The sequence below is a fragment of the Cynocephalus volans genome, chromosome 1 (genome assembly GCF_027409185.1).
Source record: "Cynocephalus volans isolate mCynVol1 chromosome 1, mCynVol1.pri, whole genome shotgun sequence".
NCBI classification, from domain to species: Eukaryota; Metazoa; Chordata; class Mammalia; order Dermoptera; family Cynocephalidae; genus Cynocephalus; species Cynocephalus volans.
The window spans coordinates 7,566,425-7,579,195 of record NC_084460.1 but is presented as its reverse complement, the minus strand read 5'-3'; the positions used below and the strand labels follow the sequence as shown (position 1 = coordinate 7,579,195).

At 37.4% G+C, this 12,771-nt stretch overlaps 1 pseudogene; it reads left to right on the top strand.

Annotated features, from left to right (window-relative positions):
* Positions 1-5,363: 5,363 nt before the first annotated feature.
* On the top strand, positions 5,364-8,669 carry LOC134364731 (heat shock cognate 71 kDa protein-like; annotated as a pseudogene).
* Positions 8,670-12,771: the final 4,102 nt, after the last annotated feature.

Here is a 12,771-nt window from a genome sequence, read left to right as displayed (position 1 = left end):
TTCCATGGTCAGAATGATACAGGATTTGCTCAGTTTCCCTGGGCTCTGGTTTCAGGACATGCCTCCGGGTTTCCAGCCACCACCTAAGGTCTTAGGCCCCCTTCTCTGAGCTCTCCCCTGGAGGAGAGCTATTGTTGCCAGTTAAACCTATTTTTAGCACCAACACAGGGAAAATGAGACAACAGGGGGCAAGTTTATACAATCCCATGGCTGGGCATGCTCAATAGAGAGCTCAGAACATTCTGGTGCATATAACTGGGAACCACCCCCTTGACTGAATATTCATTTGATGGAGAAACTATAAAAGCCGAATCCCAACCAAAGGTAGGGTTGCTGCTCACTTTCCTGGAGGCAACCTGCACTTCCGTGGCTGAGATTTGTATATTTTACTTAGTATCTAGCTTACTTTAAGTAAGCAGCTGCTCATTCTCTTGAGCCAGCCTGCACTTTGTACTGAACTTTAAGTATGTTTTTTCTTGCTTCTGTGCTGGACTTGATGTCTGTACTGAACTTACTTTGTGTTAAACTTGGTGTGGGCCCTGCTCAGTCTCTGGAGCTATGCCACACTGTGGGGTACTGGGTAGCAAGCTGACAAAGTCCTTGCTATTCTAGGGAGGCCAGCAAGGCTGGCATCCCTTTTGCCTACTTCCCCCTTCTCCCTCCCCTTGAGATCTGACCTTTGATTGAACCCAGGACCCTGGAAGCTTTGTAAATGAGAAATTTATGTTCTTATTTTGTTGATAAGTAGTTAGCTATGAATCTTCAAGCACTATGGCAGCTGAAAATGTTCTATAAATAGCTTGGTACCAGACATAACTGATTTAATCAGTATAATTTGTTAGTTTATTTATGTATGTGTATATATATATATATATATATATATATATATATATATATATATATATATATATATAACAAACACTGGCTTATAAAAAGAAACCTAAAATAAACTAAGAGGCCTGAAAAGTCAGCAGCCTGAAAGGTCCTCCTGATCCCGTAAAGTGTGTCTCTTCGTTTCCCACCATCACCCCTCAGGGCATTGGTCGGTGACACCACACTATCTCCGTGGAACCTGCATTTCTTATCTATTTCATTAAACTTTCTCACTTGAATTCTTTCCTTTGGCGGAGTCAAGACCTGGTAAGAGGACTGGAGGGGGGTTGAGGCGGGCTACCAGCCCCCTGAACCCTACCTGTGACATCAAGGACACTGGTTCCCATTAGTATCAATTTGTTCGCTCATCACATACCCACACATAGAGCAGTTTCAAAATAGCAATACCAGGACTACTTCTATTGCTAAGTGACTATGCCAATTATATGGCTAGGTAATTCATAACTAAAGTCAAAATGTTTCATTATTTTAGTTACACTAAGTTTTCCATTTGTATTGTCCAGGCTAGGGGTTAGGACCCACAGACCCTTCAAACTCATTGTACAGACCAGGTCACAGACCCCTCACATGCCAGGCTGGGTCACTAGACCCCTCACATGCCAGGCTGGGTCACCAGACCCCTCACATGCAGGTCCATGCTAGGTAATTAGAAAAAGATCCTGGGAGCCATTGGCAGATGACAAGAGCTCAGTCCTCAGCAGTGGCCACCACCCCCCATGGCCCCCCTGGGGCATCCCGGAGGTGGGGACACCATGGATCAGAGCCATTCGTCCTTTATACTTAAGTCAAATAACCACAGACACCTGGATGCACATACGCAATTACATTAGACAACCAAGGAACATCTGGACACACGTGCATATTTACATCAAATGCTCGGCAAGATTCTGAAGGGCCCTGACCATTTTCCTTCACTCTCCCTACACTATTACCAACAGCAAACCTACCAAACAAAATTTAAGGTTTCTTTGCCATTCTATTTATCTTTACACAGAAGATATATAGTCAAAATACTGTGTTCAATACTGTAGATTAGATTTTTTTCTTCTTTACGGTTATGGTATCCATTTGGTCGTTCAATTTATTTTTTGTGTATGATATAGTTTTAGAAATTTTCTCCCATCTTTGTTGATTTACACATTTTTGAATATGTAAAACAATATGGTTCCATAAGTCAAAAAGTATACTCAGAGGACTGTCGTCCCTCCCTCACACTTCATACATCATTCCAATACACCCCACCGGCAACCGGTTTCAGATTAGCTACTTCTTTACACTTCCTATGTCTCTGTGCAGAAATGAGAAGGTACATGTACATTTTCTTATTTCTCTATCCTGTTACAGAAAAAGCAGCCAAGGAGGTTGCACTGTCTTGCATTCCCACCAGTAATGTACATGAGTGCCTATTTCCCCACAGGCAGACCAACTGAACGTTTTGTCAAGCTTTTGAATTTTTGCCAATCTGTAGTGTCAGTGGAGACCTATCGGGGGTCTGAACTCTCGCCCCCCCACCCAGCTTATCGCAAGAAATGATGTCATAGGGTAGTTTTAATTTACATTTCTCTGACTTTGAGTAATATATTTTCATGTGTTTATGAGACTCATTTTTTGTGAGTGAATTGTCTGTTTTTGCCTTTTTTAAAGTTTTAATCTAATTTTTGGTCTTTTTCCTTCATTTTTAAAAGCCCTTTATATAGTAGGTTTAAGGATATTAAATTGCTGTTTTGTAGGCCAAAATAGTTAAGTATTAGAAATATTGGTCCTTTACCTATGCTATATTTTGCAACTATTTTCAACCAGATTGTCATTTGCCTTTTGACTTTGCTTACAGTGTTTTTGCCACACAAAAGATTTTTTTTAATGAAGTTGACTATCACCCTTTTTTTAATTGCATCAAGATTTAGATTAATGGTTGGAAAAACTTTTCCCACCAAGTTATAAAAATTCAACCTTGTTTTCTTCTACTGTTTGTATAATGTTATTGTTTTTATTTTTATTTTTTATTTTTTTGGCAGCTGGCAGGTACAGGAACCCTTGACCTTGGTGTTATCAATACAGTGCTCTAACCCAAACCGGCCAGCCCTGTTTTTACATTTAGATCTCTAAACTATTGAATTTCTCTTGTATATGATTTGAAGTATTGATCCATCTTTATCTTTTTCAAAACAGCAATCCACTTGTCTCAACACTATTCATTTTAAAAGTCTAGCTTTGTCCCAGTGATTTCAGATACCACCTTTATTGTATAGTAAGTTTCCAAACATATTTGGATCTCTTATCATAGAATTCACCGTATATCTGTCCGTTTATACATCAGCATTACTGTTTTAATGATAGAGGCTTTCAGAGTATGTTTTAATATTTAGTAGAATCTCATAACTATTCTTTTCAGGGATTTCCCAGCTATTCTCATATGTTTGACTTTCTGTATGAACTTTGCTATAATCTTATCCAGCTCCAGATAATAAAAGAGTTATAAGGAGGTAATTCAGACTTCCAGTTCCAGGACAAGATGGTGTAAATGCCCGTCTCCTTATTCCTCTGGCTAAGTACAGCTAAAGGTCCTGGACATTATATTAAAACAAATATAAGAACACTCTAAAAGGGAGAGAGAAGGATGCAAACAGGCTAGGGATTTTGGGACCTGAAGAATGACGTGATGGTAAGGTCCTGGGTTTTCTTCCTGCCTCATATATCCCAGACTGAGTGCTGGAGAAGCCAGCAACCTAGAAATGCTAATAGGCACAGACAAAAAAGAAAGAAAGAAACAAGAAAGCCTTCTCTCTCTAACCAAAGGAAATGTGTAGCCTCGCAAGACAGAAAACTTCTAGACACTAACCACGCTACCCAAGCCAAACATCATGGAAGAAAACTATGTCCCACCTCCGATGCCATAAGCAATTCCAAATGGAAAGCCAGGCTTTTATCCCGACCAGTGTTAATGACTCCACAGTGTCAATGGAGGACACATGGCACTCATACCAAGGCACCCCTCTCTGTCCCATCCAGGGTAGTGTCAGTGGAGACCTAGTGGGGGTCTGAACTCTTATCCCCCACCAAGTAGTAATGAGGTGCCCCATCCCCCATAGTGGCAAGGAAGGTATGTGAAAAGCCTGGACTTCTACCCCACTTAACGGCAATGAGTTGGCTTCTCTCCTTCTTACCCATAGCATTGTGTCACAGGAGGACGATGGCTAAAACAGAAGATTTAAATACCATCCAGAGTCTCATAACATACTACCCAAAATGTTCAGGATGCAGTCATCATCCTCAAGAAAGTCACACCTTGAATGAGAAAACAAAGTCAACCTGTACCAACACCAAGATGACACAGATATTAGAATTATCTCACATGGATTTTAAAGCAGTTATCATTAAAAAATGTTTCAACAAGCAACTACAAACATGCTAGACACCAGCTTAAAAGATAGGAAGCCTCAGCAAAGAAATAGAATGTACAAATAAAAACCAAATGGAAATTGTAGAACTGAAAAATACAGTAACAAAATTTAAAAGCTCACTAGATGTAGAAAGTAAGGAAGTGATTTAAAAAAAAAAAAAAAAACCCACAACAAAGGGCGTATGTGAAGGGAAAAAGGAGCCAATTTAAAGAGATTTCAGTGGCAAAAGCTGGAACAATTTGAGCAACAAAATAAATAAAATAGTACTAGATTATAAACTATACAGTCAAAATGCATGAGTCAATACTGATATAAACAACTGAGTAAATAAATAAGCAAATGGAAAGGGGTAAGAATAGACAAATCTCCCAAGCAGGAGAATTCCAAATAATTTATGTAGACATTCTGTCCTCATGTGGCCCACTCCTGAAATGTGAGCTTTGGATAGTGTCTTCCTTCCAAATAGTGCAAAGTAGGGGAAAGTAAATTTATAGTGGAAAAAACTGATAAACCCTCAGACAGGTGATAAAAATTAACAACAGTGATACAGTTAGTATGATGTGATGAAAATGGCACTTTACCTCTGGTCATCTTGGCAAGATCCATAACTCCAATAATCATAAGAAAAACATCACACAAATCCCAACTGAGGAACGTGCTACAAAATAACTGACTAGTACTCTTCAAAATTGTCAAGGTATCAAAAACAAGGAAAGCCTGAGAAATTGTCACAGTCAAAATGAACCTAAGGAGACATGGTGACTAAATGTAGAAAGATATCCTGGATGGGGTCCTGGAACAGAAAAAACGATATCAGTAAAAACTAAGGAAATTTGAGTAAAACATTCACTGATTGTGACAAATGTATCGTACTAATTTAAGATGTTGATATCAGGGAAAACTGGGTGTGGGGTTTATTAGAACTCTGTGCACTATCTTTACAACTTTTCTGTAAATCTAAATCTATTCTAAAATTAAAGGTTTATTAAGGCTCACTGAGCACAGAAGCAACTCTCAAGACTGCTCTTTACCCCTCAGCCAGGTGAGCTTACCCTCCACAAAGCACCCATGTCTAAGGGACAGGCAGTTGGCGTTGATCTTGGCACCCCCTCTTCCTGTGTGGGTGCCTTCCAGCATGGAAAAGAAGTGATAATTGCCAATTATCAGAGGACTGGAACTACTCCAAATCTTGTCACCTTTACTTATTGAATGATTTATTGGTGATGCTACAGAGAATCAAGTTGTGATGAACCCCACCGACAGTTTCTGGCTGTTGTCCAGTCTGATATGAAGCACTGTCCATTTGTGGTGGTAAATGATGCACAGGTAGTCCCAAGGTCCAAGTAGAACACAAGGGAGAGACCAAAAGTTTCTATCCAGAGGAGTGGTACAGTTCAAAGATGAAGGAAATCACAGAAACCTACCTTGGAAAGACTGTTATCAAATCAGTTGTCACAGTACTAGCTTATTTCAATGACTCTAAATATCAGGCTACCAAGCATGCTTGAACTTTTGCCATTCTCAGTGTACTCGGAATTATCAATGACCAATTGATGCTGCTGTTGCTTACAGCTTAGACACACAGGTCAGGTCTATAAAAATGTGTTGATCTTTGACATGGGAGATAGCACTTCTGGTGTGTTGATCCTCATTATGGAAGATGGTATCTTGGATGTCAAATGCACGGCTGGAGACATCCACTTAGAGAAGACTTTGACAACTGAATGTTCAACCATCTTATTGCCAAGTTTAAGAACAAGCAAAAGAAGGATGTCAGTGAAAACAAGAGGGCTATATTTTGCCTCCATATCGCTTGGGAACATGCTCAGAATATTCTCTTCCAGCACCCACACCAGTATTGATATGAAGTCTACGAAGGCAGAAACTTCTATACCTCCATTACCCCTGCTTGATTTAAAGAATTAAATGTTGATCTGTTTCACAGCACCCTGGACTCCAGGGAGAAAGCCCCTTAGGATGCCAAGCTAGACAAGTCCCAAATCCATGATATTGTCCTGGTAGGTGGTTCTACCCGTATCCCCAAGATTCAGAAACTACAGAATGTCTTCAGTGGAAAAGAACTGAACAAGAGCAGTAGTCCTGATGAGGTTGTTGCTTCTGGTGCAGCTGTCCAGGCAGCCAGCCGTCCTATCTGGAAACAAACCTGGAAATGTTTAAGATTTGCTGCTCTTGGATGGCATCCCTCTCTCCCTTGGTATTGGAACTGTTGGAGGAGTCATGACTGCCCTCATCAAGTGCAATATTACCACTCCTACCAAGAAGATGCAGACCTTCGGTACCTGCTCTGACAACTAGCCTAGTGTGCTCACTCAGGTTTATGAAGGAGATTTACGAGTGTGCGGGTGGCCAAGAATAACTAACTGCTTGGCAAGTCTGAACTCACTGGTATACTTCCTGCATCTCTTAGTGTTCCTCAGATTGCAGTCACTTTTACTATGGATGCCAATGACACCTTCAACGTCTATGCTGTGGATAGGACTATAGGAAAAGAAGATTGCCATCACAAATGACGAGGGCAGCTTAAGCAAAGAAGACATTGAGCATATGGTCCAGGAAGCTAAGTACAAAGCTGAAGATGAGAAGATGAGAAATGAGGTGTCTTCCAGGAATTCGCCTGAGTCCTATGCATTCAACATGAAAGCAATGGTTGAAGAGGAGAAACTTCAAGACCATATCAATAATGAGGACAAAGAGAACATTCTTTTCTTTTTTGATTGACAGATAAAATTGTATGTATTTACCATGTACAACATATCGTTTTGAAGTACATATACATTGTGGAGTGATTAACTCTAGCTAATTAACTTATGCATTTCTTCACAGTTATTTTTGTGGAGAGAACATATTATATCCACTCTCAGCATTTTTCAAGAATACAATATATCATTAACTATAATCACCATGTTCAAGGTAGATCTCTTGAACTTACTTCTCCTATCTAAAATTCCATATCTTTTTTTTTTTTTTGACCGGTAAGGAGATTGCAACCCTCCGCACAGTGTTGTCTGCACCACGCTCAGCCAGTGAGCACACCGGCCATCCCTATATAGGACCTGAACCTGCGGCCTCGGCGCTACCAGCCACAGGGCCGACCCTAAAATTTCATATCCTTTGACCAACATCTTCACAACCTCCCCTCACACACCCACCCACTGCCCCCTGCCCCCCACCAACCACCACAGCCCCTGGTAACCACCATTCTACTCTCTGCTTCTGAGATACACTTTTTTAGTTGATACATATGAGATCATGTGGTATTTATCTATCTGTCCCTGACTTATTTCACTTAAAATAATGGCCTCCAAGTTCATCTAAGTTGTCACAAATGAAAGGATTTCCCTCTTTTTATGGCTGAATAGTATTCTATTTTCTTTATTTGTACATCTGTTGTTGAACACTTAGGTTGATTCCATATCTTGGCTATTGTGAATTTTCAATAAATATAATTTTGTAATAAACATGTGAGTGCAGGTATCTCTTGGACATACTGAATTCATCTCCTTTGGGTATATACCCCATAGTGGAATTACTGGATCATATGGTAGTTCTGTTTTTTATTTTTTGAGGAAACTTCATACTGTTTTCATAATGGCTGTATTAATTTACATTCCCACCAACAGTGTGTAAGAATTCCCCTTTCTCCACATTCTCACCAATGCTTGTTATCTTCTGTCTTTTTGATAACAGCCATTCTTGGAAGGGTTTTGTTTTGTTTTGTTTTGTTTTTTGTGGCTGGCCAGTACAGGAATCAAACCCTGGAAAAATAGCCATTCTAACAGTTGTGAGGTGATATCTCATTGCAGTTTTAATTTGCATTTCCCTGTTGATTAGTGATGTTGAGTATTTTTTCATATACCCGTTGGACATTTGAATGTTTTCTTTTTAGAGATGTCTTTTCAGTTCCTTTGCCTATTTTTAAATTGGGTTGTTTATTTGCTTGCTATTGGAAACAACTTTAAGGCCCCAAATTAATGAATTTTAAAAATTATATTGGGTTGTTTGCATTCCTTATATATTTTGGATATTTACACCTTATCAGACGTATAGTTGGCAAATATTTTCTCCTATGCTGTAGGTTGTCTCTTCACTATGTGTATTGTTTCCTTTGCTGTGCAGAAGCTTAGAAGATTCTTAACAAGTGTAATGAGGTCACCAGCTGGCTCAATAAAAATCAACTGCAGGGAAAATTTTAAGCATTGGCAGAAAAAGCTGAAGAAAATCTGTAACCCAGCATTCTCAAGCTGTACCAGAGTGCAGGAAGCATGCCAGAAAGAATGCTGGGATTTTCCTGGTGATGGAGCTCCTGCATTTATTGGTGCCCTTTCTGGGCCCATCATTGAAGAGGTTAATTAAGCCAACCTGAGCATAGGTGCTTTAGCATTATTCCACAGTAAAAAAAAAAAAAAAAAAAAAAAAATTAAGGACCTAAATTTATTGCAAATTCAGTGGCAGGTTAAAGTTGAGCTGTGATACTCAATTACTGGGCATTCTCATTACTTGAATATAGAATATGTGCAGAGGGAAAGGAAATAGCATTGTTTTTTTAGCACTGGATTGTAAATGGAAATACAGTGTATTAAATAAAAACTATATTTAAAATCAGCACAAAAAAAAGACTTATCAAGAAATTTAAAAATTAGGTCATCAGAACAGAGATAACAGTGATAATAGTGGAAAGAATTAGTAAACTTGAAAACTGAACAACCGAAATTACCCAATAATAACAGCAGAGTGAAAACAGACTGAAAAAAATTAACAGAGCCTCAGTGACATGTGGGAGTATAATGAAAGCTCTTACATCAAGTCACCAAAGTCCTTAAAAGAAAAAAAGCGTGAAGCTGAAAAGTATTCAAAGATATTATGGCTGAAATTTTCCCAAATTTGGCAAAATGCATAAGCCTACAGATTCAAAAAACTAAGTGGACTTCTAACAAGATAACTGTAAAGAAATCTACAGCAATATACATCATGATCAAACTTCCAAAACCAAAAGCAAAGAAAAAATCTTGTAAGCAGCAAGCAGAAATTACACCCTAAATAAGAGGGAAAAACAATTCAAAAAATGACAGCAGATTTCTCCTTAGAAATCACAGAGGCCAAAAAGAAGTGGCAAAATATTTATCAAGTGCTGAAAGAAAAGAGTGATTATACAGTGAAAATATCCTTTAAGAATGAAAGAGGGGCTAGCCAGTTAGCTCAGTTGGTTAGAGCGCCACCCTCATAACACCATGGTCAAGGGTTCTGATCCCCTTATGAACCAGTCACCAAAAAGAAAAAAAAAGAAAGAAAGAGATATCAAGACATTCTCAGATGAAGGAAAATTAAGAATTTGTCACCAGCAGACCTACCCTAGAAGAATGGCTAAAAGAAGTTCTTGAAATGGAAAGGAAATTATAAAAGAAAGAAGCTTAGGACATCAGGGAGGAACACAGAACAACAGAAAGAGTAAAAATACATATAAATATATTAGACTTTTCTTCTCCTCTTGCATTTTCTAGAGTACCTTTGATTTTGAAGCAAAAATTACAACATTGTCTAATGTGGTTCTCAAAGTAGAAGAAATATTAAGACAATTACAAGTGAGGGAGGGTAAAAAGACTTAATTGTTAGGTTTCTACACTTTAGTCAAACTGGAAAAATGTCATCACCAGTATACTGTGATATTATAATAATGTAATACATACAGCAACCACTAAGGCATTTACACAAAGAGATTTGCTTTAAATCACTATAGAAAAATCATAATAGAATTCTAAGAAAAGATACAAGTAACCCACAGGAAGGTAGAAAAAAGAAAAAGAACATAGGGATCAAAGACATTACAAAAAAGTTAAGTGGCAGACCTAAGCCCTAACATACCATTAATTACATTAAATGTAAATAGTCTAAATACAGCAATAAAAAGACAGATTGGCAGAGTGGATTTTTTTTACAAACCAACTGTGTGCTTTCTACAAGAAACTCACTTCCTCACTTCAAATACAATGATATAGGTAGGTTGGTAGTAAAACTGGAAAAAGATATGCCATGCAAACATTAATCAAAAACAAAAAGCAATGACTATATTCATAGCAGATAGAGTAGGTTTCAGAGCAAAGAAAATTGTAAGGGATAGAAAGGGACATTGTATAATGATAAAAGGATCAATCCACCAAGAAGATATAGAAATCATAAATGTATATGCAAATGATATCATAAATGTTTACAATAGTTCACATGTCAAATATGTGAAGCAAAATCTGATAGAACTGAAAGGAGAAATAGACAAACCCACATGTATACTTGGAAAGCTCAACACCCTTCTTTCAACAATTGATAGAACAGCTAGAGTGAAAATCAGCAAGGAAAATAGAAGAGTTCAAAAACACCTTCAACCCACAGGATCTAATCAATATTTATAGACCACTTTATCCAACAACAGCAGAATGCACACTCTTTTCAAGCACACATGGAACATTTACCAAGATAAACCATATCAACCTGCTGATACGACATACCAAAACATGTGTGGCATAGCTAAAGGAGTGCTGAGAAAAATTTACAGCACTCAATGCTTACATAAGAAAAGAAGAAAACTCAATGATTTAAGCTCCCACTATAAGAAACTAGAAAAATAAGAGCAAAATATACCCAAAACAAGCAGAGGAAAGGAAATAATAAATATGAGCGTAAATCAATAATATTGAAAACAGATACACAATGGTAAAAAATCTATGAAACGGAAATCTTGTTCTTTAAAAAAATCAACAAAATTAACAAACTAACAAGACTGCCAAAAAAAACCAGAGAGAAAGCACAAATTACCAATTCAGGAATGAAACGGGATACTACTACAGACCCTGCTGACACAAAAACATAATAAAAGAATACTGCAAACAACTCCGTACACATAAATTTAACAACATATTTAAAATGGACCAATTCCTTGAAAAGCACAAGCTAGAATAACCTTATAACTATTAAAGAAATTGAACTTTCAATTTTTAAAAAAAAAAAAAAAAAAACCTCCAGGCCCAGTTGACTTCACTGGAGAATTCTACCAAATGTTTTAATAAGTAGCATCACTTTCAGAAAATAGAAGAGGAAGGAATACTTCCCAACTCATCTTATGAGTCCAGTATCACCCTGATGCCAAAATCAGAGGCAATACAAAAAAAGAGAAAACTGCAGACCAATATCCCTCATTAATATAGACACAAAATCCTTCACAGAATGTTAGCAAATAGAATTTAACAATATATTTAAAAAGTTATACACCTTGACCAACTAGGGTTTATTCCAGGGATGCAAGGCTGATTCAGTATTCAAAAATCAATGTAATCTACCATGTTTGCATGCTAAAGAAGAAAATCACATGATCACATCAACTGATGCAAAAAAAAGCATTTGAAAAAATTAATCACCCATTCATGATTTAAAACTTTTAGGAGCTAGGAACAGAGAGGAACTTACGTATTGTATGATTCCATTTTTATAATATTTTTGAAGTGACAAAATTACGGAGATGGAAAACAAATTTGCAGTTGCCAGATGGTTAGGTATGGCGAGGGTAGAGGGTGACTGTGAATATAGAGGGGCAGCAGCAGAGAGAGCTTTGTGGTGATAGAACAGTTTATCTTGGTTGATGAAGTGGTTACACAAATCTACACATGCAATAAAATGTCATAATACACACATTGTGTCAGTGTTACTTTCCTGGTTTTGATATTATATAAAACGTAATCATTGGAGGAAACTGGGTTAAGTGTACTCTCAAACTCTCTGTACTACTTTTGCAACTTCCTATGGGTTTATAATTATTTCACTTTTAAAGATTTTTTTACTTTTATAAAAAGTTTGTGGGTGTTTTTATTGAGTTGCATCAAATTTATAAATTAGTTTAGGGAGAATATCATGTTTATTTTGTTGAGAGATCTATCCAATAATAAGGAATGTCTTTGCATTTGCTAATCTACTTTTGCATCCTTGAGTTTAAAGTTTTTCTCCTAAAGGCTGCTAACATTTCCTTAGTTCTCATCCCTAAGTATATAACTTTTTATTGCTGTGTTTATGAAGTTTTTCTCTTCCACTGTATCCTAATTGGTTATGTGTTTATAAATTAAAGGCTATATTTTAGTTGAGTTAGCCTTATCATTGATTCCATAGGATTTTCCAGATGTTCCATCATGTCATCTGCAAATAGAGATAGTTTTCATCTTCATTTCCAATTACTATTCTTCTAATTATTTTTCCTTATCTAATTGCATTAGCTAATACCCTCAGTACAATTTAAATAGTGGTAGAGATACTAGGTTTCCTTCACTCTTGCCTTGTTCCTGACCTTAGTGTAATGTCTAGTGTTTCACCAATCAAGATGCTGGCTTTAAGACAGATGGAATTTCTAATATTGAGCCATGGTTGAATTCCAGGAATAAATCCATCTTGGTTGTGCTGTATTTTTTCAATGTGATATGGA